Source organism: Sylvia atricapilla, chromosome W, assembly GCF_009819655.1.
Source record: "Sylvia atricapilla isolate bSylAtr1 chromosome W, bSylAtr1.pri, whole genome shotgun sequence".
In the NCBI taxonomy this organism is placed as follows: Eukaryota; Metazoa; Chordata; class Aves; order Passeriformes; family Sylviidae; genus Sylvia; species Sylvia atricapilla.
In genome coordinates, this window is record NC_089173.1 from 17,989,972 (window position 1) to 18,017,341 (window position 27,370).

Below are 27,370 nucleotides of genomic sequence, written 5' to 3' on the forward strand. Positions count from 1 at the left end.
GACAGCTGTAAAGGTGGTTAGTAGTACTTGATGAGGACCAGTCCACTTTTCTTTCAATGGCTCTCCATCCCAGGTCTTGAGGTACACCTTGTCTCTCGGTTTGATGTCGTGGACTGGATTTTCAAGACTCAGTGGTTTATTTTACAGGAGGGCTCTCTGGAGCTGTGCTAAAGTTTTCTTAAGAGACAGAACATAATTATACACATCTTGTTTCCCTGTAACATGTACATTTGGATTAGGGTTTGGAGATTCATATGGCTTCCCATACTATATCTCATAGGAACTGACTGACATTCCACTCCTAGGTTTTATCCGAATCTCCAGCAATGCTATTGGTAATGCTTGTGGCCATTGCAATTTGGCTTCCTGGCATATCTTACTAAGCTGCCTCTTCAATGTCTGGTTCATCCTTTCTACTTGTCCACTTGACTGGGGTCTCCATGGGGTGTGGAGGTCTCAAGAGATTCTCAATAATCTACTCACCTCCTGTACCACCCTGGCTATAAAATATGGGCCTCTATCTGATGATATCCCTATAGGCACCCCGAACCTGGGAATAATCTCCTGTAGTAACCACTTAACTGTTTCCTTTGCTTGATTGGTACAACAGGGAAGGGCTTCTGGCCATCCAGAAAATGTGTCAACCCCTACTATCAAATACTTATATCCTTGAGTTCTGGGTAATTCTGCAAAATCTACCTGTCAGTAATCTCTTGGTTTTGTCCCCACCCAAATTCTTCCTAGCTGTGTTTGTCATCTGGCCACTGGATTGTTCTTTAAGCAAATCTCACATTTTGACATTACTGATTTTGCCATTGTTTGCATCTGTACCGAGATTATATCTCGTTTTAGTGATTTTTCCAATGCCTCTGCACCCCAATGACACTCATTATGTTTTATTTGTAAGATTTCTCTCATTACCAAGGGGGGGTACCACTATTTGCCCTTGTGTGGTTACATACCACCCTTCTGCATTCTTCTGTGCCTTCAGCAGATGTGCCAGTCTGTCATCTTCTTTGTGTACTTTGGCTTGGGAGGTAAATTGAATTGAGAGACATTAAGTTTTGACGTAATCAAGGCCATTGTTTTCTGCACTTCCCGTGCCACCTGACGGGCTGTCCAATCTGCTCTTCGATTCCCTTCACAAATTTTAGAACTGCCCGATTGATGTGCCTTGCAGTGCATGATTGCTACTTGTTTGGGTTTTTGTACTGCATTTATCAGTTGTAGGACTGCATCTTGATGTTTAATATGTGTTCCTTGGGAGGACAGTAGTCCTCTCTCCTTCCGTAATGCTCTGTGTACATGCACTACTCCAAAGGCATATTTTGAGTCAGTCCATATGTTGACTGCTTTCCCCTCACTCAGTTCTAATGCTCTGGTTAATGCAATCAGCTCTGCTCTCTGGGCAGATGTATTAGGTGGTAATGCTTTTGCTTCCACTACTGTGTTAATTGTGGTTACCGCACATCCAGCGTATCTCATTCCATTTTCCACAAAGCTGCTTCCATCTGTGAAGAGTTCCCATTCTGGTTGCTCCAGAGGAGTATCTTTCAGGTCTGCTCTTGCTGAATAGGTATATTCGATCACCTCTACGCAGTCATGTTCCAGTGAATCTTCTTCAGCTGTAGTACCTAGAAACGAGGCTGGATTCAAAAGGTTAGTTGTTTTTAGTGTCACATCATCCTGTTTGGTCAGGGTTACCTGGAATTTCATCATCCGACTCGGAGAGAGCCAGTGGCCTCCTTTCTGCTCCAGGACCGTGGTTACCATGTGTGGCACGAAGACATCAATATGTCTTCCCATCGTGAGCTTCCTGGCTTCTTGTATCAGTAGCACAGTAGCTGCCACTGCCCGCAAACATGAGGGCCACTTAGCACTTACGTTGTCAAGTTGTTTGGAAAAGTAACCCACCGGCCTTTTCCAACCTCCCAACCGTTGGGTCAGGACTCCCAGTGCCAGGTGCTGCCTCTCATGTACATACAGCTGAAAGTCTTTAGATAAATCAGGTAACCCTAATGCAGGAGCAGTCGTCAATGCTTCCTTCATTTTTTGGAAGGCTTCTTTTGTGGTTTGCCCCAGACGAACAGCTGCGTCTCTTGAGCCTCATATGAGGGTTTTGCAATCAGTCCATAGTCCACGATCTACAGGTGACACCACCTGGTCATTCTAAGGAAAATTCGCAGCTCGTGTAGATTCTGGGGCTCTGGAATATCACAAATAGCTTGAACATGATTAATACCCAGCCTTCTTTGCCCTTGTGAGATTTCACATCCCAGGTATATAACAGTCTGTTGGGCAATCTGGGCTTTTGCTTTGGACACCTTATATCCTCCCATTCCCAAGGAATTTAAAATCTCAGTTGTTACCTTTATGCAGGTTGTCTCTTCTTCAGTAGCAATCAGAATATCATCTACATATTGGAGCAATAGGTACTGGTCTCTTGGTACCTGTCCTTCTTTAGTCCAGATTTCCAGCTCCTTTGCCAGCTGACTCCCAAATAGGGTCGGGGAGTTTTTAAAACCCATCGGTAATCGAGTCCAGGTGAGTTAGGACTTTCTTCCACTTCCAGGATGTTCCCACTCAAAGGCAAATAGGTTCCTACTATCTTGGTCAAGGGGTATGCAGAAAAAGGCATATTTTAGATCAAATACAGTGAACCATTTATATATCTCCTTTACAGATGCTAACAATGTATAAGGACTGGCCACCACTGGATAAATATCTCTGGTTATCTCACTTATGCCCCTCAAATCCTGTACAAGTCTATACTCACCATTGGGCTTCTTCACTGGAAAAACTGGAGTATTGTATTCTGATTCACATTCTTATAGAATTTGATATTTAAAAAATTTATCAGTAGTCTTTGCCATTCCTTGCCTTGCTTTTGTTTTATAGGGTAATGTTTAATCCATACAGCATTTTCTCCTTCTTTCAATTCTACATGTACTGGTTGTGCCAATTTAAATTTTCCAGGTACATCCGTTTCACATACAGAAGGAATCACTGCATCTTCTACCTCCTTAGGAATATTAGGAATTGGCTTTTCTTTTATCATTAAAATCTTTCCTGTTTTGACTCAGGTATCATTACAAGTTCACCATTCTCAAAAGTAATTACCACTTCAAGTGCCACCCATAAATCATGCCTTAAGAGCGGAATTGGGCGCTCAGGCAAATACAAGAATTCATGTGTTAAAACATTATTCCCAAAACTCAAATCTAGGGGTTGCAGGAATGACCGTGTTTCTTCCTTCCCTGTGGCGCCAATGATTACAGTCAACTTATTCTCAATTTGCCCTTCCATACAGTTCAATACAGAATGTGTATGTAAGAAGGGTAACCTTCTTTCCTTCTAAACACAAAGTCACCATGGGTTCCTTTAATCCTGGCTTTCTTTCACATAAGACCATGACTCCAGCTACGCTGTCTGCTTGGGGCTGACCATTCTGGGTAAACCGGTTTGGGCACTCTTTTTCTAATGACTTTCTAATAAGTAAGTAAGCATAAATAAGTAAGCATTGATTTATTATTAGTTTTTCATGGCTTCTGCCAAAACCACTTCTATTACCACTCCGACCAGTTCTACTACATCCTCACCCTTGTCCTTGTAAAACTGCCAAAAGACTCTGTCCCTGTTTCTTAGCAGCCACTTTTCTCTATTGTTATTAACTTTAAGCCACCTCAAGTAATTTGTCCAAATTTCTTAACTCTTGCCCCTCCTGCCTTAGGCCAGGCAGAGGCCAATTTTAACCAGGTCCAATGAGATACCGGGGTTACTGGTTTATCTTCATCACTCCCACTACTATCCACTCCTTCTGCACCCTCCCCATGTCTCTTTATCACAGCTACATCTTGGTTATTTCTCGGGGAAGGAAGGAGCAGGTGAAAATGACAGACGAAGGTCAGGGGGACAGGAGCAGGTGTCAGCAGGGGAAAGAGATAGGCGTAAGCTGGGGAGAGGTAAGAGAATTAGGTGGGGTGAGACCAAGCGAAGGGGAACTCAATGTCGGGGGGGGGGGCACTGGTGGGAACTGTGGGTCCCACTAACAAATCAGCTTCTAAATCATTTTCTCCCCCCTTTTCCCCAAACTTGCACTCAAAACCAAGTGTTCCACACAACGCTTATCCTGGACACAAGCCAGGCACTGATTGTTTTCAAAGATCATTGTTTTTAACCCATACTCAGCCAGCCACTCTGGCTTTTCCTGTAAATGAAACAAATATGTAACTTCATCCAATCTCTCCCGTTATTCGCAATACTCCATCAGCCGTGATATTAGATTCGGTTCCAAAGATCCATTCTCCGGCCACCTCTGATTATTAGGCAAAACATAACCAGGCCACCATGTATTGCAATAATTAATCAATTTATCCTTCTGTAATTCCTGACCAAAATTTTCATCCTTCCCGTGTGCTGCCAAGCACCCCAAAGGAGAAGCGGGTATGGGGGCATTGCCGCCCATAACCCCTACTTTTAAACCCTTCAGCTTCTCCATATGTTATAGTACACAACACCACCAATGCCGAACCTGCAGGGCTTTCGCCCTGTCTGACGGACGGCGCCTAGGCAATACCAGGAATTCCTTAGCCCAACCACGCGCAGCTTTCGCCGCGTCTGACAGGCAGGCACCAGACCAGAATAAAGCACCTTACCTCTTATCCAGGGGACGTTGTGAGCGGCGGGGGGTCCCGCCTCGATGGGCTCCCCGAGAATCCCTCGGTGCCGGCTGGAGCGTGATCGGGACGGGAGGTCCTCAGCAGCGCTCACAGGGTCCCGCCTGGGTCGCCAAAATGTTAGCGAGGAAAACGCATAACCACCGGAATGATTATGAGGTGCTTTATTAAAGAGCTCTGGGAGCCGGGGTACAAACCCAAATCCAACTCCAACGAGGGTCCAAGAAGGCCTCAATATTATACCCCTCCGTTACATAACTCCATGTTAATCATTAAGCCTACATTGTCCTATTGTATACATTCAAGCATGAATTTTGTAAATATCTTCTTTTACGATTCTAGTTTGAAATAATAATCACGTTCAGCTACCAAAAATCATTACAATTCGATCATCTATCTTATGATGATTAGGTACAGTTTCACCCGACCTAGTTTCCAAATACAAGTCGTCCCAATCTTCTCCTTCTCCCCCCATCCCGATTACCCAGGCAGAGTTATACTTGATTTGGTTAAAACAATGAAAGCAACACCTGGTTGCAGTGAAGCGGAGACTCTATTCCCGGCTTCTCTGGTAACCGAAATTATTAACCCTATCCTAACAATCCCTGGAAAATATTTGAGGCTGTACCCACTACGCATGAGCCAATAATAAACAGCACTGAGATTTCTAAATGGGACCCTGTCTCCTCACCTTTATTGTCAGCCCTTTATTAGCAGAGTACACTGGGCCCTGAAGGCATGTTGTTGCACAATGCAGCGGTAGGTTTAGCTTTTATACGGTGTTGTCAATAATTCTGATTGATTTCTTTTTGTCTAATCATTGATCATATTAAATAATTCATTTTTATATAAATATATCTGATTTGCCAGCATTAAAACCTGTGGGACAAAGTAGTAAAACTTAAACTTTTGACAAAGTCCAGGACTAGGACTCGAGCCAGCCACACCCGAGCTCCTCTCTCTAAGGAGTTTAAAAAGCAAGGGGTTTTTTTTCTGCATTATTCTCTAATTCACATCAGTCAGTTAATTTTAAAATTTTCAGTGTAATGAGAAAAAAGGCAGGAGAGCTGCTACTCTGGACTGTAGGAGAGCAAACTTTAAGCTATTCATAGATCTACTTGATAGTGTCCCTGGGAAACTGCCTTTGACAACTTAGGAGTCCACAAGTGCTGGTCAGTCTTTAAGAATCACCTTTCAGAAGCACAGGAGCAGGCAATTCCACTGTGGGGTAAATCAAGCAAGTGGGGAAGAAGACCAGCTAAGCTGAACAGGGAACTTCTTGTGGAACTCAAGTTGAAAAAGAAATTGTATGATCTCTGAAAGCGAGGTCAGGATTCGCCAGAAGATTACATGTGTAGGGAGGAAACAGGAAAGGCCAAAGCTCAGCTAGAGTTACAAGAGTTGAAAGTGGTGAGTGTTGTGTCAGACAGTAAAAGTCTTTTTAAAGTATGTTAATAGCAAGAGATCGTCTAAGGAAAACATTGGACCAATACTTGATGAAGATGGTCACCTGACTAATAGGGATGAAGAAAAAGTAATGCATTCAATGCATTCTTTTTTGCCTCAGTCTTCAATAATACTGATAGAGCATGGGCTGCCCAGTTCTCTGAAATGGAGGGCCATGGCTGCAGAAGCAGTGACTTTCCATTTTTAGACACTGAAATTCTAAGGGGCTAGTTGTATCAGCTGTATGATTGTCACAGCCCGTCACAGGAGACAAGAGTAACCCAAAGTAACTGAATGACTGGTGTTGTGGTTTGAAAGTAAAATGAGTGAGAGGCTCCAAGTCAGAAATACAATTTAATGAGAAGGAAAGGGGAAAAAATAAAATAAAATAAATGCAATAATGCAAAAAGGCCACTGACAGAATCAGAATACAACCTGAGCAGGGTGATGGAAGCAGTCCAGGTGAGGTAGTCTTCCTGAAGCAGTGATCCCATAGAAAGGTCTGGTAGCTCTGGTTCTCTGGGAATCCAGTGGGTAAGAGCTGCCTGTACTGTCCCAAATCCCGGATTATATCCAGGTGAGAATGCTTGGCTCCTCCCCCTGGGTGGAGCATCTCACAATGGGATGATGAGTCATACAGGGGGTCCTTGATGACCCATTAAAGATAGATAGCTCCCGGAGGGAGTTATCTATGAGTCATGCAGCAAGGCATTTGATGGGCAATTAACAGAAGGCCCCCCAGAGGGAGGGGGGCCTGGGAAGAGCACTGTTCCCAACAATTGAATTCATCAATTCATGAATATGGTGATAGAATACATTCTATACTACAACCCAGGACAGTTGGTGTTTGTAAATAGATAGATAGATAGATAGGGTTTATGTTAGAACAATTTGGTTGCAATGTGTGAGAAATAACGCTCACTTTTAAAATTTCAAAGGTTTATTAAACCTTAGCAAAATACAGCAGAAGTCTGAATAAGGAGAAAGAGCAACACGCTGGGAGTCTCCATGACCATCAGTCACGTGCTCATCTACAAAACGGATGCTTTGCCTTTTATACCCCTAGCACCTCCCAAAGTCTTGTCAGTCAACCCCTTCTTTGCCATCCATTGGTGGAGATCACTTTTTTACATCTTGATTGGAGGTCAGGTGTTGCCATAGTAACAAGTCAGCCCTCCTCAAATGCCCTGACTACCAAGGCCATTCCGCGACAACAGTACAAGGAGGAGGGGAAAGAGGACTATGGGAGGACATATTACAGTAAGATAACTATACATCAACAAAACTTCTTCTAACATACTGTGCAGGTTTTGCATTGATTGACATTCGGTGAGGAGAGAAGCCACCCATTCAAGTGATTTTTCTAAGAAAAGCTACGACAAAACCAATCAGTGACTAGTTTTGAATACTGACACCTTGTAAAACCATTAGAAAGCTGGACACACCTCTGTGAACACACGTTAAAAATTGGAAAAAGCATTGGAAAGGCCTCTTTTTATTCCGGCCTGGGAAGAGGTAGGCCAGCCTGCCTCCCTCCTTGCCACGGGGCTGGGCCAGGCAACCTCTGCCGAGGGGCCAGGCTCCTTCCCAGGAGGCCCGCCAGGCACGTTCCAGGGTGGGGCTGGGCCCCAGCAGCTGACAGGCTGGGGAGAGGGGAAGAGAAAAGGCCCTTTCCCAGCCGGATCAGGCTGAAGCAGCTGTTAACATCCTGCCACCAAGCCGCTGCCCCTTCCAGCATGGCCTGGCGCCAGAGGCTGCTGAGCAGAGGAAGGGGGGGGGGGGGGAGGTTCCCCACCCCAGCCATGTGGCGTGCAGCAGCCAAGATCCTAGCCGCTTTCCACCCCCGCACGGCTTCAGAAGAATCCTTCACTGTAAACAGTTCTGGCCACCACTGCTAGGTCATCTTGCCAAGGGGCTGTCCCAGCATGGTAAAAGACCATGCAGCTGAGACCAGGGAAAGCTCTGAAGCCATGCAGAGTGGCCCACAGCTAGAATTGAATGCAGCCAGAGCATCGAGAACCTGGCACAGCCCCAGCACAGCCTGAATCTACCACCGACCATGGCCATCATGACTTCTGCAGGACCCAGGTGAGATATTAACTCTTTCATTGCACAGCTGAAACTTGCAAAACACTGAATCCTCTCTAAGAGAAAAGGACAGAGTGAAGACATGTAGAGAGACAACATGAAGACATTAAGGTTAGTGAAGGAGGAGTCCTAGATGGGAGGAGAAAGAGGAGATGCCTAGTCTTAGGCTGAAATTCTTTTGTAAGGCCATGATGATGGACTGTGATATACTAGAATATTCCTTTAATTTGTGGAAAACATGTATGGGGAGATGAACAGTGTTCACATTGCAGATAGGAGAAAAGGACTTGTGTTGAATTATGTAAATGTTGAAGTAGCTGTAGTCTCATGAGAAGCTTGAACAGAAAGAGAGAGATGAGATGAAGATGAAGACCTGCCTCCAGGGAGAGAAGACCTCTTTTCTCAGAGATAAAAATTATCTCAGAGAGAGATGAAGAGAACCTCTGCTTTTGAACAGCTTGTCTTTAAAATGGTACCCCATGAGTTTAGGCATGATCTATAAATGCAGCTATGGGAAGGCTGCGTGAAATGAGAGGGACTTCATGAATGCAGATTCCCAGGCAGCTGCTATTTGTGGAAAGTGAGGCCACGAGAGAACTGTTTTTCTTGTGGAGAAGTCTCCATGACATGGCAAAAGAGACTCCTCTCCCTAAAAGAAATGATAAAAGACTATTTTAGAGGTGGTACACTGACGTAAGTTCCAAGTTTAGTCTCAGTATGTTGTCAGTGAGAAGGGAAAGAAGTTGTGGAGGGAGGGGAAGAGTTTTGAAGGTTTTATTCTGATTCTCATTAATTATTTTTTGCTGCTTGTAGTTAGGTTAATAAAGCTTTCTTTGTACCCTTTAAAGTTTGAAGCTTCTTTGCTTTTTCTCTTAATCTTATCTTATCTCACAGCAGAAAAAGAGTAAATAATTCTAGTGGGTACTCAACCCACCACATTAACTGGTGTGTTGGCCGGGAAATAGAAAAAAATTTTTGAACCAAAACCACTACTGTAGTGGTTTGAAAGCAAAACCAGTGAAAGACTCCAAGTCAGAAATACAATTTAATAGGAAAAAAAAAAAAAAAAAAAAAAAAAAAAAAAAAAAAAAAAAAAAAAAAAAAAAAAAAGGTAAAAATCAAATAAATGCAATAATGCAAAAGACCGCTGACAGAGTCAGAATACAACCTGACTTCCTGTTGGTCAGGGTGTTGGAAACAGTCCAGAAAGTAAACCCTCCTGGCATGGTAGATGTGGTTCTGTTGGAAGTAGAGATGCTCCTGTAGAGAAAGAGTCCAGAGATGGGTCCAGTCTTCTTTTGGGAGTCCCCTGGGAACACTGGAAGACTGGTGACACTTGTGGCTCCTTTTTTTCTCGGTAGAAATGGTTTGGCTCCTCCTCACTGGGTAGAGCATCTCACAATAGCATGATGCAATGTGTCATGTCATTGGTGAGCTTTAATGGTCCATTAACAGAAGATATTCCCATGGGGGTAGTGGAAGAATGACCAGAGATAAGCAGCACTGCCCCATCTGATAAGCAACACTGTTCCACCCGGTTTTTAACAGCTGGCTTGTTATCAGAGAAGATAGTTACCCCCTACCTAACAGATAAATAAAAAAATCTCCCCAACCGGGTTTCGGCCACCACTTGTTCTTCTTAGTAACTTATGGGGAAAAAATTCTTTTGAGTGAAAAAGGGACAAACCTAGCCCCCAAAACTCCACTATGTCCCCAAGTGGAGCAGAAGGACCTGGAGGTAAGAGAGATAATTACATAACAGTTTGTCTCTGCCAATCCTTCTTTTTAACACTTTTATCTTGTTGCTGCATTTGTTCCTCATGGACTGTAGTCCTTCAGAAAAAAAATCTCCACTTTGAGGTACACCGTGTTTCCCTGTCCCTCTGCATTACCAACCAAGGGCACACAGGTCCCTGAGAAAAAACAACCCCATGGATGGGTTTGCCTTTGCTCGAGGCAGGACTAATCCAAACTGTCTTCTCTCACATAGTCCTCATATGCACCACGAGGACTTTATCCCCTTTTATGGTACACAGAGGTTTTGATTGGGCAGGGCCAGCTTGATCAGTAGAGCCACTAGTGCTAACTAACCAGGTGGCCTTCACTAAATGTAGATCCCAATGTTTGAATGTCCCACCACCCTTTGCTTTCAGTGTGTTTTTTAACAGCCCATTGTACCATTCAGTTTTCCCAGAGGCTGGTGCATGAAAGGGAATATGACATATCCACTCAATACTGTCCAGGTGTCCATGAGGCTATTTTTGAAATGAGTCCCATTGTCTGACTCGATTCTTTTGGGGGTACCATGCTTACACAGGAGTTGCTTTTCAAGGCCCAGGATGGTGTTCCAGGCTGTAGGGTGAGGCACAGGGTACATCTCCAGCCATCCAGTCATCTGGAGGGCAGACTTTGGTCTATTTAGAAGACTTATTCAGAGAATTCCTTGTAAAGCAGCCCTTAAAAACAAAGGAGTTCATGAAAGCTGGGGTTCTTTAAAACAGAGATTTCGAGGGCACAGGAACAGACTGTCCCTGTGTACTGAAAGAGGAGTTGATGAGGCAAACACCCAGCCTAGGAAAGCAAGGAGGTTTTGGATGAATTCAGGAATAAAAAGAGGATGTATCATTTTTGGAAGGAGGGTCAGGTCCCCCAGGAAGTATTTAAGGAGGCTGCTGGAGCATGTAGGAAAATAATTAGAGAGGACAAAGCTCAGTTTGAACTTAAAATGGCGACTTGTGTGAAGGATAATAAAAAATGTTTCTACAAATATATTAATGGTAAAAGGAAGGGTAAGGCCAACCTTTGTTCTCTGTTGGATAAGGGAGGGAACTTAGTAACTGCAGATGAGGAGAAGACAGAAGTGCTAAATGCCTTCTTTGCCTCAGTCTTCAGTGGGAAGACAACTTGCCTTCAGGACAACTGTCCTCCTTGGTTTGTTGATGGTATCAGGGAACAGAATGATCCCTCCATTATCCAAGAGAAGGCAGTCAGAGAACTGCTGAGATCCTTGGATACTCATAAATCTATGGGCCCAAATGGGATCCATCCCAGGGTGATGAGGGAGCTGGCAGATGAGCTTGCAAAGCCACTCTCCATCATTTACAATCAGTCATGGCTCACTGGTGAGGTTCTGGATGATTGGAGAGTGGCCAATGTGACATCCATTCACAAAAAGGGTGGGAAGGAGGATCCCAGTAATTATAGACCAGTCAGCCTGACCTCAGTACCTGGCAAGATAATGGAACAATTTATAATGAGTGTCATCATGCAGCACCTACAGGATGGCCAGGGTCTCAGGCCCCAGCCAGCACGGGTTTAGGAGAGGTAGGTCATGTTTGAGCAACCTGATCTCCTTTTATGACCAGGTGACCCGCCTGGTGGATGCAGGAAAGGCTGTGGATGTTGTTTATTTGGACTTCAGCAAGGCTTTTGACACTGTCTCCCACAGCATACCCCTGGAAAAGCTGGCAGCCCATGGCTTGGACAGGAGCACTCTTTGCTGGGTTAGGAACTGGCTGGATGGTCGAGCCCAGAGAGTGGTTGTGAATGGTGCTGCATCCAACTGGCAGCCAGTCACCAGTGGTGTTCCTCAGGGGTCTGTGCTGGGGCCAACTCTGTCCAGTATTTTCATTGATGATATGGATGAGGGTATTCAATCTTTCATAAGTAAGTTTGCGGATGACACTAAGCTGGGAGGGTGTGTTGACCTGTTTGAAGATAGGATGGCTCTGCAGAGAGACCTGGAACAGTTGGACAGATGGGCAGAGTGTAACAAGATGAAGTTTAATGAGTCCAAGTTCTGAGTCCTTCACTTTGGCCACAATAACCCCCTGCAGCGTTATAGGCTGGGGATGGTGTGGCTGGACAGTGCCCAGGAGGAAAGGGACCTGGAGGTTCTAGTCAGAAACTGGCTGAACATGAGCCAGCAGTGTGCCCAGGTGGCCAAGAGGGCCAATGGCATCCTGGCCTGTATCAGGAATGGTGTGGCCAGCAGGAGCAGGGAGGTCATTCTTCCCCTGTACTCAGCACTAGTGAGGCCACACCTTGAGTACTGTGTCCAGTTCTGCGCCCCTTAGTTTAGGAAGGACACTGAGATGCTTGAACACGTCCAGAGGAGGACAACAAAGCTGGTGAAGGGCTTGGAAAATAAGCCAAATGAGGAATGACTGAGGGAGCTGGGGTTGTTTAGCGTGGGGAAAAGGAGACTCAGAGGTGACCTTATCACTCTCTACAACTTCCTGAAGGGTGGCTGTAGACAGCTGGGTGTTGGTGTCTTTCTCCAGGCAGCAACTGACAGAACAAGAGGACATAGTCTCAAGCTGTACCAAGGGATATATAGGTTGGATATTAGGAAGAAGTTTTTCACTGAAAGAGGGATTAAATACTGGAATAGTCTGCCTGGGGAGGTGGTGGAGTCACCATCCCTGGATGTGTTTAAAAAGTGATTAGATGTGGCACTTGGTGCCATAATCTAGTTGAGGTGTTAGGGCTGGGTTGGACTTGATGATCTTGAAGGTCTGTTCCAACCTACACATTGTGTGATTCTGTGATTCTGTGATTGTTTCCCACCACTGTCAGCAGGTAGTGCTTGCCTTGGCAGCTTTGCAGGAGTGTGGTGTAATCAGCCTGCCAGGCCTCCCCGTATTTATATTTCAGTCATCATCCCCCATACCACAGTGGCTTTACCCACTTGGCCTGCTTGATTGCAGCACACATTTCACAGTTATGGATTACCTGGGAGATAGTGTCGTGGAATAAGTCCACCCTTTGATTATGAGCCCGTCTGCATGTTGCATCTCTTACCTGATGACCTAAGGCCTTGTCCTGTGTTGACTATAATGCCTCTGTATCCCCCCCAATTGTCTGTTCTGTGTGTGCTGTAGGTTGTGTTCTGTACCTTTAAGAGTGGTTCTGAGGGTGAGCAGGGAAGAAGACAGTTTGTTTTTGAAAAGTTTTTTTTTTTTGTTTGTTTTTGAAAAGTTGTTTTTGCGCAGTTTGTTTTTGAAAAGTGTTCACTCCTCCACATTCCTTTTTTTTTATGGGCTTCTTCCTCGGGACGGTGTTCGTCGGATATTCGGACAGCGACCAGGAGACTTTTTTTTTCCTTTTAGTTAGTTTAGCTAGCTGAGGCAAAGAAGCTTCCTGGACTGTTTCTCTCTCTTTTTCTTGGGACTGTTTAAGTCTGCTCTGGACTGAAAACTCAGAGAAGGTTTGGGATCTGAAATCCGGGGGCCCACCGGGGCCTGGACCTTGGCATTTTCCAGCACCAGAAAGACTGAAACTAACTTCTGGCGAGAACCTCCTCAGTTTGCCATCTCTCTTTGGAGCAGTGAGAGGTTTTGTTGTTTAATTTTTTTTCCTCTTTCATTCCTCATGCTCGTGGGCATTTTGTTTGTTAAATAAATAGTTTTTTCCACTTTTTCTCTGAGGAAATTCTTTTTTCCCAGACCGGCTGGGGATGGGGCCATTTGGGTTTGCTCCCCAGAGGAACCCCATTCAGAGGTTTCCTCCCAAATTTGATCTAAACCAGGACAGGCCTCATGGGCCCACTGAGCCAGAAAGAATTCACCCTTATTTTGCCAGTCAAGATAGACCTGAGACACTTGAATTTTGGCAGCTTGATCCATTGTTGCAATGTTCTTCAGTAGCCTGACTCTTGGATACATGCGCATCTACATTACGTACTTTTACAGCCAACTTCTCTACCTGGGCAACAATGTTTTGCCACAACTGGCAGCCCAGATGGGTTTCCCTCTGTGCTGCCAATTGGGTTTTTTTCCATCAGTCCAGCCTTCCCCACAGAGCCTTTGTTACCATCCACAAGTCACTGCAGAGGTAGAGTGCTAGCCATTTCTCTTATTCAGCAATATCTAAAGCCAGCTGTTTGGCTTTGAGCTCTGCAAATTTACTTGATCCACCTTGTCCCTCAATAGATTCTGCGACTCGCCATGTAGGACTCCATACAGCAGCTTTTCATTTTTGATGTAGCCCTACAATACATCAGGAACCATCAGTGAAGAGAGCATGTCGCTTTTCATTTTCTGGTAGCTTATTATATGGTGAGGTCTCCTCAGCATGCAATTTATGGAAAAATTAATACTAGTTACTGAGCAAACACTTTGTGGTGGTTTTACATTCTCCAAATTTTGTTTGCCAACTGGGAGATAGGATTTTGAGAGGAAAAGGCAAAACAGGCCCCAACTTAAGATAAACAGATTTTATTAACACACACTAAGAGAAGCAAAGGAAAAGGAAAAAAACTACAAAGGAATTTCTAAACTAACCCTTTCTCCCACTACAAACTGTTCATTGTTTACAAACAATGTAAAGAGGCAAAACTTAGAACTCTAGGTCAGTACTACTTATAAAAGTCTATCATTCAGTTTTTGAGAGAGAAGTCTCTCTTACTGATTGGTAACTTTCTACAAGAGAAACAGTCTGCTTGTGGCTTCTAACTCACACAAATGCAGCCTGCTCAGGAAACGTCTGCAGTTGTGGAACTTGTTATACTATGTAGCTTTTTTAATGGTTACATATGGGCTGTATACTCACATATATATATTGGGGTGGTACTTTTAAAGATAAACAACTTCCAAGGCCAAGGATTTTCCAACTCAGGGAACAGAGATTTCTTACTTCTTCTGCTGGCACAGGGGGCTTCTCATTTTTTTTCTCTGTTTCAACTTCTCATGGGACTATTAAATTTTAACTTCTAATTCAATATTTATTCAGTAAATCACTGATACCTTTGCTTAAAGAATCTACAAATTGTCTCCTCTAATTATATCATTTACGATTTAAAGGATTATTCTAGCATATTTATATTATAGTTTGTTACCAAAACTTCTAGGAGATTTCAGCCTAGGATTCAGGCAACTTGTCATCTCTCCCCACTTAAGAAGTCATTCTTTGTTTACTGACTTAGATATCTTCATATTGTCTTTTTACATATCTCTAATTTGGCTGTCTCTCTCACTGAGAAAAAGGTTAGGGCTTTGGAAATTTCATCTGTGCCAAGAAAGAGTTAAATTTGCCTAGGTCTTCTTTTCTCTGGGCAGCAGCTGACTTCAAGGCTGCACCAGGGGGCTGATGGAAGAAGGGTGGGGAGGGGGGAGAAAGAATCCTACACTGATTGGAGCAGCTTGGGCAGTTAGGAATCTCAGCTGCAGCCTCCACCTCCACCCCCAGCAGCTGAGGAGGGCCCGGACACATGGCCAGACCCAGGGCTGGCTCCCCCTCACAGGGGGGGAGCAGTGGTGCTTGGCCAGCCTGGGCCACTCCTCAGAGCTCTGTTACCTTCTCCAGCTGGAAATAAAAAAAGGGCTGAGACACCTAGGATTTTTGATTTAAGTCTGCTCTCCAGAGGTGTGGACAACACTCTTATTCGTCAGCTAAGTTGTCAATCTATGCTATAACTTCCTTAGGAAAAAAACCCTTCACATTCATGCTAAACCACCATACACTTTCACCAAGAAGTAGACGTACCAGTTAGTGTGCAAGTACCCACCAACATCTCTTATGGGCATACATGTGTACAAAGATGTAATCCCCCTAAAGGAACAGGACAACTAGATTGTACTAAGGAAATTGGAACTTTTCTCAAAAATCACACACAATGTATTCAAACACTTAATATTAGGCAAGTAAATCATCTTTAGCTGGTACCAAATGGAACAAGGTGGTACTGTATATTTGGAAATAAAGCCCGTAAAAAGTTACCCCTAGGCTGCAAACGCATTTGTACTTTAGAAGCCTTAGTCCCTAACATAATAACTAATAAAGACCAGGTGCCCTCAGGACTATGGATAAGAAGCTATTTGGGGCATACAAAATGAACCTTAAATGCTATAGCTAAGAGGCCTACTAAATTTCATAGTTTCATAAGATGTTTTTTACCCTGGCTTGGAGTAAGTGAATTAGAAAAGACAATAGTGAACATTTCTGCTACCATGGAATATATTGAAAATCGTAAAATAGATGCCATTACTGCAGTGCAGGAAGAAGTTAAGAGGTTGTCACAAGTTCTTTTACAAAACCAAATGGCACTAGATCTTGTAGCATCACAAGGAGGAGTATGCACTGTCATTAACACCAGTTGCTGTGTATACATTGATCAAAGTGGTAGAGTGTCTACAGATGTCCAGGAACTCTGGAATCAAGCCCAAATTTTACACCTCCTGGGGATTTGAAGAAATCTGGACCAAACTTCATGGTTACCCAGCTGGACTTGGTTAAAACATGTTTATAATCATCACTACAATAATTATTGTATGTGTTATAGCTGTTGTAATGCCTTACACTATAAAATGAAATATATATATATATTAAGAGACTAGTTCCCATAAGGAACTTAGGAAAAGGGGGGACTTGATAAGGACAATAGAAAATAACAGCATTTTACTCACTTGATACGGACAGTAGAACAGAACAACACTTTACTCTTATCAAGGACAGTAGAACAGAACAGACTTGGAGAAGGAGATAAAGGATACAACTTAGGCAAACAGAAGTCATGCAAAACACAAGCAGGATGCCAGCTTAGCTCTGCAAGGTTGACAAAGTAGAAGCTATGCAAAGCAACGATATTGCTCTTACTCAAAAGCAGGGGTCAAGGAACAATTACCTAAAAAGGACACTGAATGTTGAAGACAGACCCCAAAGAACCTGTGCTGGTTTGAAAGCAAAACCAGTGAAGACTCCAAGACAGAAATACAATTTAATAGAAAGAAGGTAAAATAAAAAAATCAATAAATAAAATAAAATTACAAAAGACCCCTGACAGAGTCAGAATACAACTTGACACCCTGTTAGTTAGAGTGGTGGTAGCAGTCCAGATGAAATGGTCTTGTTGAAGTAGTGATCCCGTAGAAAGGTCTGGTAGCTCTAATCCTCTAGGAATCCAGTGATTAAGGGCTCCCTGTGCTGTACCAAATCCCAGATTATATGGTGGGAATGCTTGGCTGCTCTCCCTGGGCAAAGCATCTCACAATGGGCTGATATAATTCTATGAATCATTAAGTGGGTCCTTGATTGTCCATTAAACAGAGAGAGCTCCCAGAGGTAGTTACCTATGAGTCACGCAGCAAGGCATTGATGGGCCCACTAACAGAAGATAGCCTAGATGGAGGGGGCAAGGGAAACACTGCCCCACCTGATTTCAACAGCTCATGAAGATGGTGATAGAATACATACTTTGGGCACATCCTACACTTCAACCCAGGACAGAACCATATCAGGACTTCTGATAAGGGGTGTGACTATGTAAAATAAAGTCAAGGAAGCGAGGATAGTTAATGAATATGTAATTGGTGTGTATGATAAAAACTGTTTACCCAATGCTTGGGGCACTTGATTAGAGAAAGGGTCCTTTGAGTGACCAGCATGCTGTAATAAAGAATGTCTGTTTCCTAATACTCAAAACTGTGTTAGAAAGTTTCCATCTGGCCAATTTCAATATCTGTGGAGGTGGGCGGAGCCCCGGCTGCTCTGCCCTGGAGGGAGCCAAGCTGAGGAGTCAAGGAAGAATTTCGCAACTTCAGCCAGAGCACCTAAGACAAAGGCAAACCTCCTAGCCACGGCGACCTGGCTGGAGACCCACAAGCCCCCTCGGGATTTTATGTAGATCTGTTACAATTGATTGGTTCTGTACCCTTTTCCTCCCACCCTGGTGTCCCATAAAAACCCCTGAGTTTCCTCTGGTCAGCAGAGGTTCCTCGTCCCTGGATCCCTTTCGCTGGTACCCTCTCAATAAAGTACCACCTGTGGAAATTCCATACGAGACCTCTCTCTCTCTCTCACCACGACCGGCTAAAAGAGGGGCTAACTCACAAGGGCATGAGCTAAGAGCACTGAGCTGAAATCACTGAAAGCTGAAATCACTGAGCTGAAAAATCACTGCTCTGCCCGATGCTGAGAAGCCCCTCTACCCAGCTGAGGAGCGCCCTGACCCCCCGAGGAGCAGTTTCTAGCGAGACATCCTTTGGGGTGGCTGTGGCTCTCTGGGTCCCAAGCGGCGGACCCCATCCACCAGCTGGGATATCTGGCGCCCGAACCGCCTCTGGATTCTGGACCCCCGGCATTCCAGTGGAAAAGCTGCGCCCCTTTGAGGGCTGAAAACAGCTGATTCGAGTGCTACCTCCTGGACAAGCCTTCGCTACGTTCTAGTACCGATCCTAACCAGGAAATTTCGCGACCCTCGATCGTCCACCAACCCTGAGGAGCGAATTTAGGCCGGTAACCACGCAGTTAGACAATTTGGACCAGCCTCTAGGTAAGTATAAGCGCTTCTCATCTTTCGCATCTCTTTTCTGTTTTTTTTTCTTTTTTTTCCTCTTTTTTTCTGCTGCGTGGGGCATAGAAACCTTATAGCATGGGGAACAAGCTTGTTAGAACACCCCCCCGAGAGAGATATATATCCTGTCCTTAAAAATACCCTTCTTGAAAATCTATCTAAGAAAAAACTTCCAAGAAAAAACTGAGATATTAATTTTAAAGAATTAAGGACTTTAGTTAAAGAATTAGACGTGGACTTGCTGACGTAGACTTCCCTTTACATTTTGAAGAATAAAAGACTTTAGCACGTAGACTCCCCTTTTACTAACTAGACATTGCTGAGGTAAACTTCCTTTTTTTAACATAAGCCGGATTTAAGGAACCGATAAATCAGGAGACCTGTCAACTTAATCAATAGACTCCAAGAACACTATGTGATCATAAATCAGATAGTCTTGAGAAAACAGGATCCAGGTGTCACCAACACTAAAAGGTTAAAAAGGCAAAGCGAGGAAGATGCATCTTACTTCATCATTTTGAGACCCCACCCCCTAAAAAGGACCACCGACCCATTTCAAAGAACAAACTACGCATGCTTAATTGCTTTTGGCTAATTACCATACGAAGCGGGGAATGGGATGGACCAGAGTCATGAATATGCATTTGTGTTTTGGGTATTCAACACTTTTGTACATAAAAAGACCCTGTGATCATCTGTAAATTGCGCGTGTGTATTTGGGAGCTATCCCTCACGCTGCCCGGCGTCGTAATAAACATACACTTTCTAACTTCAAACTGTTTGAGAGTCTTTGTCCGTCGTAGTTGGATATTGGTATTAGATCAATATCCATATTTTTTTAACAAATCATTTTGGCGACCGCGGCAGGACACTGCTCTCTCTGGCCGAGGGGGCCATCGGGGTCTGGGACCCCTCAGGGCGCCCGCCCAGAATTTCCTGGGAAGAGGGCTCCCGCGGCCCCGCTGACACTCCCGGGGAAAGACCAGAGCCTGCTGGAACTACGGACAAAAGGTATGTTTAAAATATTGGGAACAGGTACCTTGGAATAGAGGCGGCTTATAAGTCATAAGAGACGTCTTATGCAAAGCAGAAGCCTGACTGGGTTTTGGAAACTCCGCGGAGTCTTGTAAATGGTTGGTTGTGTTCCAGGTAGAGCTGGTAACTTGTAGCTCCCTCCCGTAGAGGGGAGGGCAGCAGCGGCCCCAGGGCTGCAGGTTTTGTTGGTTTGGGGAGCAGTGGTGGCTCCGATCTCGGCTTGTAGTTTAAAGGTGCGCCTTGGTGATCCATAATCTGAAAGGCCGGCCCGAGTTTTGGGGCACGGAAGGTGCCGTCTTGGGTCGTGGTCCCGCGCCGAAGGTGTGTGTGTGGTGGTCCTGTGGTTTGGTGATTGTGTGCGTTTTGGTGAGGAAAAGAATCATTTGTGTACCGTATGTGTTGTGGTTTGTAAAAGCTTGTGTAGTACGCGTTTTGGTTTGTGTGACTTTGCTCCGTGTTACTAACCTTTGTGAGTGTTTTTGGAAGTTTTGCAAGTTTATGTCGTGATTGAAGTGTATCTGTAATTTGAATCAGTGTGTTGTTTAGTAGAAAAACATCTGTGGGTGAACAAATTGTTTAAAACAAAAGGAAAAAAAGGAAAAACAAACAAACAAACAAACAAAAAAAGCAAGGGTAAGGGGTTTTCCTTTTCAAAGTGAATGCCCGACACAGCCGCGGTGATTGGGGGTGATTTGTTTCCCGGTAACCGCAGAGGAATCTAGGCTTACGCAACCTCAAGCCACGTCCCTTAGCTCTATGTAAGACGCGGAGAGGTTTTGGCGAGTAGATGTTTTAGTTAAAAAGAAATATTCTTATCTGTTTGTGAGGTTTGCAGTTGCCAGTGTGTGGTAGTATCTTAAAGTACTGGTGGCTTAGTCCTCAGCCACAGAGGAGCAGAAAAGCAGTGTAAGATCAAGGTCCCCTCCCCGCTTTCCTGCGGAAGGGTCTGTGCCACGTCCCGGCTGAAATCTGTGGGAATTTTGGCGAGACCTTGTTGAATTTTTTTGGTTCAATGTGTTTAGGGGCGCAAGGGACCCCGGCTGTTTCTTTTGTGAGCCTAAAACTGTTGGTGTTTGAAGCCAGGTCCCTGCAGAAAAGGGAAACCCGGTCTAGCAGCTTTTGATTGTGTGCAGAGAACGGAAAGCCCAGTGCCAGCCGAGGTGGCCGGGATTTTAGTAGAATTGTTGGATTCCTGCGAGAACTCGGTTGATACTCTGCAAAGTTCACATTTGTTAATTTTAATTATTTTAGTAGTAATATACCCAAGGCAAGGCATAACAGAAGACCCGGTTTAATAAGTGATTAATAACCAGCAATTTGGGGTCAAGCGCCTGGCTGATTGTGTAGTGGGTTTTTTTAAGAGGAATTTTTTTTTCTCTGTTATTTTTTTCTTTTTTTCCTTTTTGTGTGTCAAACGGCATTGGGAAAAATAGGATCCTGAATATGGGAGCAAATGAAAGCAAAGAGATTGCCAGAGGAAGCCCTTTGGGGTGCATTTTAACACACTGGAAAGAGCTGGTGGGTTGTGATGGTACAGAAACCAGGAGGGAGCTGGTCAAGTTATGTACACAGTGGTGGCCACTCTATAAACTTGATGAGGGAGTGAAGTGGCCAGCAAATGGTACATTGGACTATGAGACACTATTACAGTTAATGCTTTTCCTCCGGCAGGAACAAAGGTGGTCAGAAATGACTTATGCAGATATGTTTTTCAGCCTTCGAGATCACCCTGAGTAGCAAAGGCATTGTGGAATTAAGCCTCTATCTGATCCTTTAGTACTGGCCCTTGAAAAGGACAATAAAGCTACTAAAGGGAAGCCCAAACGTTGCTGCAGCACCTGCTCTATAAATCAGAGGTGCACACATCCTGACAAGGTATATCAAGTAGAGGCTTTAGAACAGGAGACAGAAGACATACTTAAACCACCTCCAAAGAGACAGGAAAGGGGGAGGGTGGGGGGAAATGCAGACTTCATCTTCCCTTGGAAGGACAGCAACTAAGGCAGGGATTTCTCCACCCACTCCTGAACCATACCCACCACTGCCTAGCAGTGACAGTGAGTGGGATGAACCTGAACTTCCCCTGTCAGCCCCCAAACTTCCCCCACAAGGGCCTATAGCATCCAGGGCCCGAAAACAAACCACAGGGGTCATACAAGCATACATACAAGCAGATAAGCAATGACCTCTGATGGAGAAACAAAACTGATTAAAGTTCCCTTTTCCTCAATTGATTTAGAGATCTGGGAAAGAGTGATAAGGGTTATCGAAGTGATCCAATAGGGGTTGCTAAGAAAATGAAGTTTATAATTAAGCAGCATTTACCTGATTGGGCAGACCTCCAATTGCTGCTTGATGCCTTAACAGAAACTGAAAAGCAATTAGTTTTGAAAGTGGCTAAAGACCCAGGCTGGGATCCTAATAATGATGAGGGGTTGGGACAATTAAAAACATACCAAAAATTGATAGTAGAAGGGCTAAAAAGAGCAATCTTCAAAACCATAATTTGGTCAGCACTATATGCTGTCAAACAAGGCCCCTCCCAAACACCTTGTGGATTTCTAGATCACCTGCAAGATGCGATGCGCCGACACACCACCCTGGATCCTGGATCTAATGAAGGGACACAGCAATTAATAAATTTATTTTTAGGACAGTCTACAAGAGACATCAGGTGGAAACTCCAGAAGATCCAGGGTCCAGACAGTCGGAATCTAGAAGATTTACTGGATGAGGCCTGAAGAGTTTAATTCTTAATAGACAGCAGGGCAACATTTTCAGTGCTAAATAAGGTCCTAATACCTGTAACCAATGACTATGTTATGGTAAAAGGAGCGACTGGCCAATCTGAAAGAGGTTACTTTTGTGAATCACTGGAGAATAAATTGGGAAATAATAAAAAATTCTTCAATTTTTATATATGCCTAAAGCTCCATCTGCACTTTTGAGCACAAAACTGCTAGAGCAGGTGGAGGTAAAAAAAAAAAAAAAAAAAAAAAAAAAAAAAAAATAAGAATGGGGAAATTATTTTGGAGGTAAAGTAAAAAAAAAAAAAAAAAAAAAAAAAAAAAAAGTATAAAGTGTTTCCTGGAGTGTGGGCTTCTGACATACCAGGCAGGGCAAAGAATGCACTACCAGTAAGGTAGAGAAGGGATTAGTCCAATTATTGAGAACTTTCTGATTTTAACACTCCTCTCCTGCCAGTGAAGAAGCCCCACTGCTCATACAGGCTAGTACAGGACTTAAGGGCTGTTAACAAGATAACTTTAAACTTGTATCCAGTAGTTGCTAATCCTTATACCTTGTTAAATTGTTTAACTCCCAAACTAACCTGGTTTACCATTTTAGATTTGAAGGATGCTTTCTTTTGCCTCCCTCTCCATGAAGCCAGCCAGAAAATCTTTGCATTTGAGTGGGAGAACCCCAAAACGGGACGGAAGAACCAGCTCACATGGTGTGTGCTTCCCCAGGGGTACAAGAATTCACCCACTATATTTGGGGAGCAGCTTGCAAACGACTTAGAGTCTTGGGTACCTCCACCAGGAGAAGGACAGTTGCTCCAGTATGTGGATGACCTCCTAATAGCCGCCCAGACCCAGGAAACATGCATGGACTGGACGGTAAGCCTCCTAAACTTTTTAGGCCTGCAGGGGTATCGAGTATCTCAAAAGAAAGCCCAAATAGTGACCTGGGCTATGAAGTGAGTGCTGGACAAAGAACCCTACGGCAAGATCGCAAAGAGGCAATATGCCAGACCCCAAAGCCTCAGACAGTGAAGGAACTGAGAACCTTTTCAGGTATGACAGGATAATTATGGATTATTTGTTAAACCTCTGTATGCCTTGATCACGGAAGGAAGCAGAGATCTTCAATGGACAAAACCAGCTAAAGAAGGCCCTCATGTCAGCACCAGCCTTGGGACTTCCAGATGTGAGTAGGCCATTCTTTTTGTTTTCTCATGAGAAGCAAGGGATTGCTTTAGGGATACTAGCACAAAATCTGGGTCCATATCGAAGGGTAGTTGCCTACGCCTCTAAACAGCTGGATACGGCAGCTAAGGGGTGGCCAGGGTATCTCAGAGCCGTCGCAGCAGTGGCAGTGAACATCCAAGAGGCACGCAAGTTCACCCTGGGTCAGAAGATGTGCTAGTGTCTCACACAGTGTCTACAGTCCTGGAAACGAAAGGGGGGGCACTGGCTCTCCCCACAGAGATTCCTGAAGTACCAAGCTATACTGGTGGAACAAGATGATGTTGAGATTGTGGTAACTAACATTGTGAACCCAGCTTCCTTCCTCAGCGGCAGTATGGGAGAACCAGTGATCCATGATTGCCTGGAGACCATTGAAGCCACCTACTCCAGTCGCCTGGATCTGAAAGATACCCCGCTTGAAAATGACTGATGGGAGCAGCTATGTCATCAGTGGAAAGAGACATGCTGGGTATGCAGTTGCCACAAGCAGAAAGGTAATAGAGTCCAAACCATTACCAACAAATACCTCTGCACAGAAGGCTGAGATAATTGCCTTAATTTGAGCTCTGGAGCTTGCAAAAAGGAAAAAGAATTAACATCTATACGGACTCAAGGTATGCATTTGGAGTAGTTCATGCACATGGAGCCATTTGGAAAAAGAGAGGACTGTTAAACTCACAAGGAAAGAGCATTAAACACGCACAAGAAAAATTGAGACTGTTAGATGCAGTGCAACTGCCTGAAAAGGTAGCCATCGTGCACATCAAGGCACACCAGAAAGTGAGCTCGGAGTTGGAAGAGGGGAACATGCTGGCGGATAGAGAGGCAAAAGAAGCAGCAAAAAGTAAGATAACTGATGATTTCTATTGAAGGTAAGCCAATATACAACAAAAAGGATAAGAGACTTATTAAGGCAGAAAAGGCAAGTTATAACCAGGAGGGATGGGCTGTGACAAAAGAAGGAAAACTTGTAGTACCCTCCTATTTGTTGTGGTCATTAGTACAGAGGGAACATAAGAAAACACACTGGGGCAAGTAACTTGTCAGTGTAGTCTTTGCCTCCGAACTAATCCCAAAAACACCCCAAAGCCTAAAGTGGGACAAATTGGGAAAGGCTGTGGACCTGGGCAACAATGGCAAATTGACTTTACAGAGCTGCCCAGGAGGGGAGGATATCGTTACCTATTGGTGTTAACTGATACTTTTTCAGGATGGCCAGAAGCCTTTCCTGCTAAAAGAGCTAAGGCCCGAGAGGTAACCAAAGCACTGTTGCAAGAAATAATACCTCGTTTTGGAGTTCCAGCCACCATATCCTCAGATAGAGGACCACACTGTATTTCACCCCATATCACCCTCAATCTAGTGGCCAAGTGGAAAAATGAACCACTTGAACAAATAGTGAGACTGGGGCAAGAAGCAAATTTGCCCTGGCCCCAGGCTCTCCCATTGGCATTATTGCGAATTTGGACAAAACCAAGGGCAAAAGAGAAACTGAGCCCTTTTGAAATATTATATGGAAGGCCATATGCAGTTCAAGAAGGAACAACACCCATGCAAGTAGGGGCACTAAATAGACAACTCAGAGAAATTGAGAAACGTGTCTGGAGCTCAAAACAGGGAATTACATGGGCCAGTACATGATATACAACCTGGGGATTATGTATATATTAAGTCTTTTGCAGAAAAGACCTTGGAACCACAGTGGGAAGGACCATTCCAGGTGCTTCTTACTACCTTCACTGCAATCAAGGTCAAGGAACAGAAGGCCTGGATCCATCACTCCTGAGTGAAGAAAGCCCCAGAAGGAATCTAGAAAATCACACCAGGCGATAATGAACTGAAGCTGAAGTTCACTCGGAATCACAAATAGATGTATTGACAGTATGGACATTATGTGGAAAGTTGTAATTATTGCAGTAATTCCCTTAACCATAATGAGAGTCAATGCAGTACCTCGCAGGTACAATGTGACCGAGATAAATAGGTGTCAAGGGAGAGCTTATGATGCTTACTCTCGTAAGGCTCTAAATAAGATGCTAAAAGTCACGAATGCAAGCTTGTGGGAAGGAAGAAATGTTTGGGGATGTAAATATGCATTCGTACAGGATGGGTTCCACAAGGCTTACCACCCACCCATGAGATCCATCCGCATTAGTCCTGAATGTTGTGACAAATGCTTGAGTCAATGTCCACAGTTTAGGCTCAAAATAGAGGGGTGTGCAATAACCACACATGATGCCTCAGTGGACCTGATACATCCAATAGTCCCCTTAGGATTAAACCATGAGGGAACTGTATTGTACCTTTCTGAGCACAGGATGTGGGCACGAGAAATTGAAGGAAAATGGCAAACTGTTAATCTAGAGCCCTGCACTGCGAGGAAGGTGTCAAAGACACTTGCTTAGATACAGATCAAAATATTTGTCACTTTGAAACGCATCCAGGCGAACAGAAAACTTCACTGGTATATACAGGACAAGGTTGGGTCTGTCTAAGGACAGCGTGCCTCATCTTAAGAATAGCCAGCCAAATTGTAAAGGAGACCAAATTCAATTTGTGTGTTTGCAATTTTGTCAGAATTAAGGGATGTGATTTTTCCTATCGAGCACCTGTAGTATCACAACAATACTGTACAGAAGATACTGCCTGTGCCCACAGGGATGAATTTGACTCTAGTTGCTCAATTGATGAAACACCCTGAACTGAGAGAAATCGTAAAGGAAATTAGAGAAGGGGGCAAAAAGACATTATTTACAATTCACCATGATACAGAGACCATCAAAGGAGTTTTTAAAAGGTTTGAAGAACATTTGTCTCATCATTGGTGGGATGTTCTTTTTGGGTGGTCTCCAACAGCAACTGGTATACTAAACACCTTAGTCCACCCCATAGTTGTGTTGCTTATTTTAGTTAGTATAAGTTTAATTTTATCTGTTGCAATACTTGTTTGGAATTGGAGGATGCTACGACAAGTAGCAGCCTTAACCTCACTATCAAAAGCATATGGCTTAGTCTTGAGAGACACCAGCTGTGCGGCTTGGATAGATGAAGAAGACTCTCTATATTGAGTAAAAGAATTTACTCACTTTAAAGAAGAAGTGGGGAATGAGATATTAATTTTAAAGAATTAAGGACTTTAGTTAAAGAATTAGACGTGGACTTGCTGACGTAGACTTCCCTTTACATTTTGAAGAATAAAAGACTTTAGCGCGTAGACTCCCCTTTTACTAACTAGACATTGCTGAGGTAAACTTCCTTTTTTTAACATAAGCCGGATTTAAGGAACCGATAAATCAGGAGACCTGTCAACTTAATCAATAGACTCCAAGAACACTATGTGATCATAAATCAGATAGTCTTGAGAAAACAGGATCCAGGTGTCACCAACACTAAAAGGTTAAAAAGGCAAAGCGAGGAAGATGCATCTTACTTCATCATTTTGAGACCCCACCCCCTAAAAAGGACCACCGACCCATTTCAAAGAACAAACTACGCATGCTTAATTGCTTTTTGGCTAATTACCATACGAAGCGGGGAATGGGATGGACCAGAGTCATGAATATGCATTTGTGTTTTGGGTATTCAACACTTTTGTACATAAAAAGACCCTGTGACCATCTGTAAATTGCGCATGTGTATTTGGGAGCTATCCCTCACGCTGCCCGGCGTCGTAATAAACATACACTTTCTAACTTCAAACCGTTAGAGAGTCTTTGTCCGTCGTAGTTGGATATTGGTATTAGATCAATATCCATATTTTTTTAACAAATCAAAACCTCAAACGTTTCACTACCTGGCTAAAACAAAACTTTCCTGATATAACGATTGATTCTCTATCCTCTAACTTCTTCTGGGATGAAGTC

General features: G+C 43.9%; 1 long non-coding RNA gene across 1 annotated transcript in view; it reads left to right on the forward strand.

The window, feature by feature from the left end:
• Nucleotides 1-22,536, forward strand: part of LOC136373319 (uncharacterized) — a 573,809-nt gene extending 551,273 nt beyond the window's left edge. Inside the window, exon 3 of the long non-coding RNA XR_010745629.1 lies at nt 22,511-22,536. This is a non-coding gene — a long non-coding RNA (uncharacterized lncRNA). The remainder of the gene's footprint in view (nt 1-22,510) is intronic.
• The last annotated feature ends 4,834 nt before the right edge of the window (nt 22,537-27,370 follow it).